The sequence below is a fragment of the Frankliniella occidentalis genome, unplaced genomic scaffold (assembly GCF_000697945.3).
Source record: "Frankliniella occidentalis isolate FOCC.00 unplaced genomic scaffold, Focc_3.1 Scaffold237, whole genome shotgun sequence".
Classification (NCBI taxonomy): domain Eukaryota; kingdom Metazoa; phylum Arthropoda; class Insecta; order Thysanoptera; family Thripidae; genus Frankliniella; species Frankliniella occidentalis.
In genome coordinates, this window is record NW_026267363.1 from 36,183 (window position 1) to 42,081 (window position 5,899).

A 5,899-nucleotide genomic window follows, 5' to 3' on the forward strand; every position below is an offset into this window, starting at 1 on the left:
CATGTAACATCAGTTTTTCCAGTGAAATTGTGCACACGCCGAGCATTGGGAAATATTTGAAGAATGTTTGAATCCGTGCATCTTGTTTAGGTTCTAACGTCTCGTGTGGTACGTCACCCCGAGGTCCCGTGCGCCCTGGATCTGATACCTCCCCTGTTCCAACGGGCTGACAATGATTCTGCTGCCTTCCCACCGCGCTTGTTCGTATTTGGCAAAACCGATTGGCTGGATGAATTTCTTCGGCGATTTCCAAGCGTTGCTTCGATTTATGTTTTTACTCCGACGAAAGAAATCGTGGAAAAGGTATCGTGCCAGGAAATCGTATGCGTATACCATTAACAATGCAATTCTTACGGACAAGAAAATCTCTAAAACAATGTGTTTCATCAACTTCTTGATCTAGGGATTAGTAAATTACCATGTTTCGTTTACAGTTCCTCCCATTTTTCCTGGCTGCGATGATGCCGTCTGCGTCCATTGTGCTCCGCATCGGTGGCCCGGGTCACAAAATATATTTTCCGCTGAGAACGCGCTTCATCATTTGGATATCATTGGATTCGAACATCAAGGCCGATAATGAAATGGTTAATCCCAGAGTTCCGAACCTAGGCTACAGGTTCTACCGCTTGATGTTGACGGCACAACCAAGAGGCACGACGCACGTCTTTTCCTTTCCAATGCCTTTTGATATGGCCCGTACGCCATCCCTGGCAACAGGCGAACTGCTTGGTGTTTGGTCTCCCGCCGCTGGCTGGTCGGCCCCCCACGTGCCCATCTTCCCGCCCCTCTGCGCCTCCTGGCAGCCCCCACCGAACGGACAGCCTCTACTCGCGGAGGTGTTTGAATATTATGTCAATGGTACAGCTACATTAGATAATTACACGAGGACAGAGGCGTATGAGGTACTGCGGTTATTGAGAGACTCCTACGGCTTAGTGTTTCACACGGAGTTTGGCTTAACAACCGAGGTCATGAAACCGTTTAGCGCAGCAGACACGTGCCGCCTTGACGTACTGGCATTTCCACAACGGGCTCTAGAAGTAGATCATGCGCCACACGATTATTTAAGTTATTTTGCTTGGGAGTTTGATTACGGTATATGCGTGGTGCCTGTCAATGCAGGTAAACCGCGCCCTTTCCTCTACCCCTTAACCGCCGAGTTCACCCCCGCAGTTTGGGCTGCCCTCGGGGCCGTGGTTCTCGCCGTGGTGGCCTGTCTGTACCTCATGCGTCGCGACGAGAGTGTCCAGGAGCTGGTCCTCCAGGCGCTCTCGCCTCTGCTGGGACAGCCGTTGGACGACAGGCGGGCTGGGCCGCAGATAGCGGTCCTCGGTGGGTGGCTGCTGACCTGCGTGGTTGTGGTTGCCGGGTATCAGGGGCAGCTCCTGGGCTTCATCACAGTTCCTCCTGAAAACAGAGAGATCAACTCCTGGCAGGACTGGCTGGAAAGTGATTTGGTTTTGTGGGTGGAAAACTATTTTCAAGTTTCCGAAGCGATTCAAGCTGGCCTTTACGGTTTGACAGAAGATAGAATAGTTCGACATTCCATTAATGCTGGGATTGAAACCATTGTAACTCGAAGGAATGCTAGTTTGCTGATAGGCAAGCAGAATTATGACATTTTGATTAGGAACGAAGAGGCGAAGTTGGGAAAAAAAGTGCAAGAAATGTTAAGTAAGATGCATACCTTTGTACTTCCTATGATTAGAAGACCTCATTCTAGTTTTGTGACTTCAAAAGGGTCTCCGTTCGAAAAACCCCTTCGGAAAATTTTTGGGCGTATTCGCGCGGCGGGTGGCTTTCGTTACGATCGGAATCATAACAATACTCTCCCGCAAGCAACGGAAGAAAAACCCATTTCCTTACTTAATGCCATGCCTATCTTTGCGGTGTACATTGCCGGTATTATTTTTGCAGTGTTGACTTTCCTACTCGAGTTTTTTCTGCCAACGCTATTATATTTGAAGATCATTATTGTGTCGCGAAAACCCAACGGTCTACAACTTTGAAAAATCGCGTACGAGGACTAAGTAAGCCCATTTCCATGACTTTTTAAAAAAAAGAGTACAAGCAGCACCACTGCGGAGAGCCTTTTCTGCATGTTTTTTTTCTTCTTTTTTTGTCAACTGGTAGTCCTCCTCTTCTCGCCGGTACCCAGTACCCGAATCAGGGTTTTCAAAAGTTTTACAGAATTTTCAGTACTTTAAGTCTGAAGTTTTTCTTTCAGACCAGTAGTCTGGAAATTCAAACTTCACCCAGGGCTGAAATTTGAGTAGTGCCTTACCATACCACTTAGTCTAAAAATTCAGACAGTCGGTATGAAATTTTCTTTGAAAATGAACACATAGCGATCGACTTAACAGCTGTGGGGGTAGAGGGCTGTGCCCAGGTGAAGATATATCTGTTCATCCGGTACTGCCCTTGGTTAGGATCGAACCACCAACCTTCATGTTCGAAAGCCGCAACCTTCACCATTGGGCTGCCGGCCACCTACGTGGGGATCAGCGTCGGCTACTGGTGTGCTTCGTCCACCTGTCCGGTGGAAGTCACTGTACCTCTTTTGCTAATTAAATTATTTAAAACAAATTGTTGTTTTTTTTCATTTTCCTCTCGTAAAACAGTGCACAACACAACAGTTAAAGTAAGGCGGATGGAGACGCCCAAGATATGGCGTCCAATATTAAATAACGCCAAATTTTGGTGTCTTTCAAATGGACGCCAATCGGCGTCAAAAGACGCCAAAATTTGTGGTCCATGAGAGGATGCAAATATTTTGGCGTCATAAGACGCCAACCAGCTTTCAGTGGAGCTCGAGCTCGGCCGAGCTCGCCGTAGCTCAGCGTGGCCTTGGGCTTAAAACGATGAGAAATAAGTAATTCTCGGAGAAAGTGAATTCACGAGGAACGTAATTATGGGTATGGGTGCTGGACATCTCGCCTCAGCTAACTCGCCCCAGGTACAACTCGCCCCAAGGCCAATTCTCCCCGATTTTGGGGCGAGTTCTGGATGCAAGGTTTTGCCAACTCGTCCCAATTGGCCAAATTTGCAAAATCTCGCCCCATTCCAATTTAATGGCACTAGAACCCCATCAGCCGCCCCACACTGCAAAAATGGCAATTCATGGCAAAATAAAACCTGTCCGGGTAATATTTGGTCATATTTTGGGCTATTTTGACCCATTTAGGGCCTAAATGTCTTTAACCGGTGTCGGTATAAAGGGTATCGATTCTATGGTTCTAGCTAGAGGCATACAATTCGGTAGGGGTGTCTAAAATGACGCCCGCGTACTTTTCTCACGGTGCCTGACTTGTGGGGTACCATTGGGTACCGTGAGAAAGGTACCGTATACTGTTGGCTTTGAGTATTATGAGCTACAGGCGTGATCTAGGAGTCGATTGCGCTTTATTGAGAGCCCTGAAACTCTAAAATGGAAAAATTAAAAGTTTCAGTGGGTATTTGGTCATTATTTAGAAGATATAACGATAATTTTTTAAATTATGGGCTTAATGTATTTTAGCAGATGATACCTTAAAAACCTTTTGACTAAACATTAAGAATATATAAGTAACTTTAAGGTGTCAGCTAGCTTTTACTCTCGATGAGGAGTGCAGACCAGAAAACAATTTCTTTGGCGCTGGGGGAACCGTGTCCGAGTGAGTGAGTGGCTGAGGTTCGCGCCAGGCCCCTTCCCTTACCCTGCCTAACAATACTACAGGCTCCCCGTCCGTCCCCCTGTCCCTGCACAACAATACTAGCCCGCCGATGCCCACCATGCCCACGCCTTTTCTCCTCCTCAACGCCGCTTGTACGCCGAATTACAAAACTTCAAGTAACAAGCAACCATAAACAAATGACAGCTTAATATGAGAGAGAATTGGAAACATACCTATTTTTCTTAAACTTGTATCATCTGCTTTCAAGATAGATTCTTGACTTAGATTTTTTTTTTTTTACAATAAAACATGATACAAATTTCCTCTTTTTTCTCTTATTAGCTGCTCTTTGGTTGCTTTGCAATCTTGCGATTCGGCGGCCTTGGCGTAGAGAAGGACATTTGGGGAGGGCAGGGCGACCGACGGCGACACCGTATTGTTGGGCAGGGGAAGGAGGGCAAGGAGCTCATCCTGCGCAGTATTGTTAGGCAGGGCAAAGGAAGGGGCCTAGCGCGACACTCGCTCGGACACCATTCCCCCAGCGCACAAAAATTAATTTCTGGTTCTGCTCTTCTCCTGCTGATCGAGAGTTTTGGCTAACACCTTAAAGTTACGTATGTATTCTTTATATTCACAAAATATATTCTAGGTATCATCTGGTAAAGACAGGAAAAATCGGGAACAAATCGGGGAAGTCAGAAAAAAATAGAAATCGTAGCCAAGAACGACCAAAGTTCTTATTTGGCGAGGAATATCTGTGCCTATTCGATCAGGCGCGTATTAAGGGGGGGGGGGCGATCGCTCCCCCTGTCGTCTCTAGAGAGCCGCCTGAAAGGTAGGCAATTTGCGCCACAAAACCCCTGTATGTAGGCAACCAACGGTGCACCCCCCCCTCCCTGTCAGCCGGACCTTAATACGCCCCTGTATTCGATTCCGATCGTCTTTGGGCTTCAAACACCTTTGGTTTCTTTTTTCAAGTCCCTGCCAACAGTTATATTTACGGTTTTAAACAAAGCCCCCACCCCCAAATTCCCCTCCTTAAACACGTAAACCAATCCAGAAATGACGTCGCAAAGATTCCGAATGACAACGCCTGCGGCGCATCGGGTAGGCCTTCACGCCAAGTGTCTGTGTGCAGATAGTGGCCTACCCTTAGCGCCTGAGCGGCGATACCCCCTGCTAGTCCCCGTTTTCGTCAACATAAGTGGACGCACAAACCCTGCAACGAGACTACTACTGGACGGGCAACAGGTCTGGCAACTGGCAACACTTCGCTGGGCTTGTGGTTGTTTCTGACTTCGCGGAGGTAAGAAACTGCTGTTGTTATTTTGTTTTTGTTCTGGTTCGTCATTGCGAATTATAGATTTGTCAATATAGTGTCATAGAGACACCTCTATCTATGCGTAGACGCGGAAGAACGCAAACGTGATAAGTGCCATCCACAAACTTCTACATAACCTCATTTTGAATTTTCTACCTCGTGCCAAACTTTTTTTGACATTTCTCTAAGGCATTTTATTTAAATGGATGTCTAAAATTTCTTCTGTTTCAATTTTATCGGGCTGTTGATATCTGGTGTCTAGCCAAAGACGCTGAATCTGGTTCAGATTCAGATTTTTAAATTCAACTAAATGAACAGGGAGAACAAAGGGTATGAAATGTCAAGCAAAAAGACAGGAGTTACAAAAATTACAGGAGTAGCATACATAGCATCTTAAACAAGTAAGCCGGCACTAATCTAGAGAGAATGAAAACTCGATAAAAAGAGGGCTCAAAATGATACCATTAAATAACCTGAAAAAAAAGTTCATTGCTTTAATTAAGATCAGCGTCTTCGCTCTACAATCGTACTACTATCATGTCTGTAGGTGTTATGTGTTTCTAGATGAAAATGCAAACAGTTCATAAAGGGTGACAATGCACTGAGATCAATACTCGTTCTTCCTACCACCAAGAAGCTGAAGTGGGCTGGTAAAGAACGAGTAATGAAAGCCTCAAATGGCCTCAAATGAAAAATTGATCGATATTTTTCAAGAAGTTGGTGCACTGAATGTAACTAAGTCCATTGGGAGTAATTGTAGCCCCCCGCTCCTCATTCTGTCACCCTCACAGCTCTAGTTCATGACTCTCCTCCTGCGGGTACGGAGGGAAATAATTAGTCCTTGAATAATTGATTAAAATGTAAAGTAAATAATATGGAAACAGAGTGAAAAGTGCATGAATATTTATATATTCCACCTGTGAAC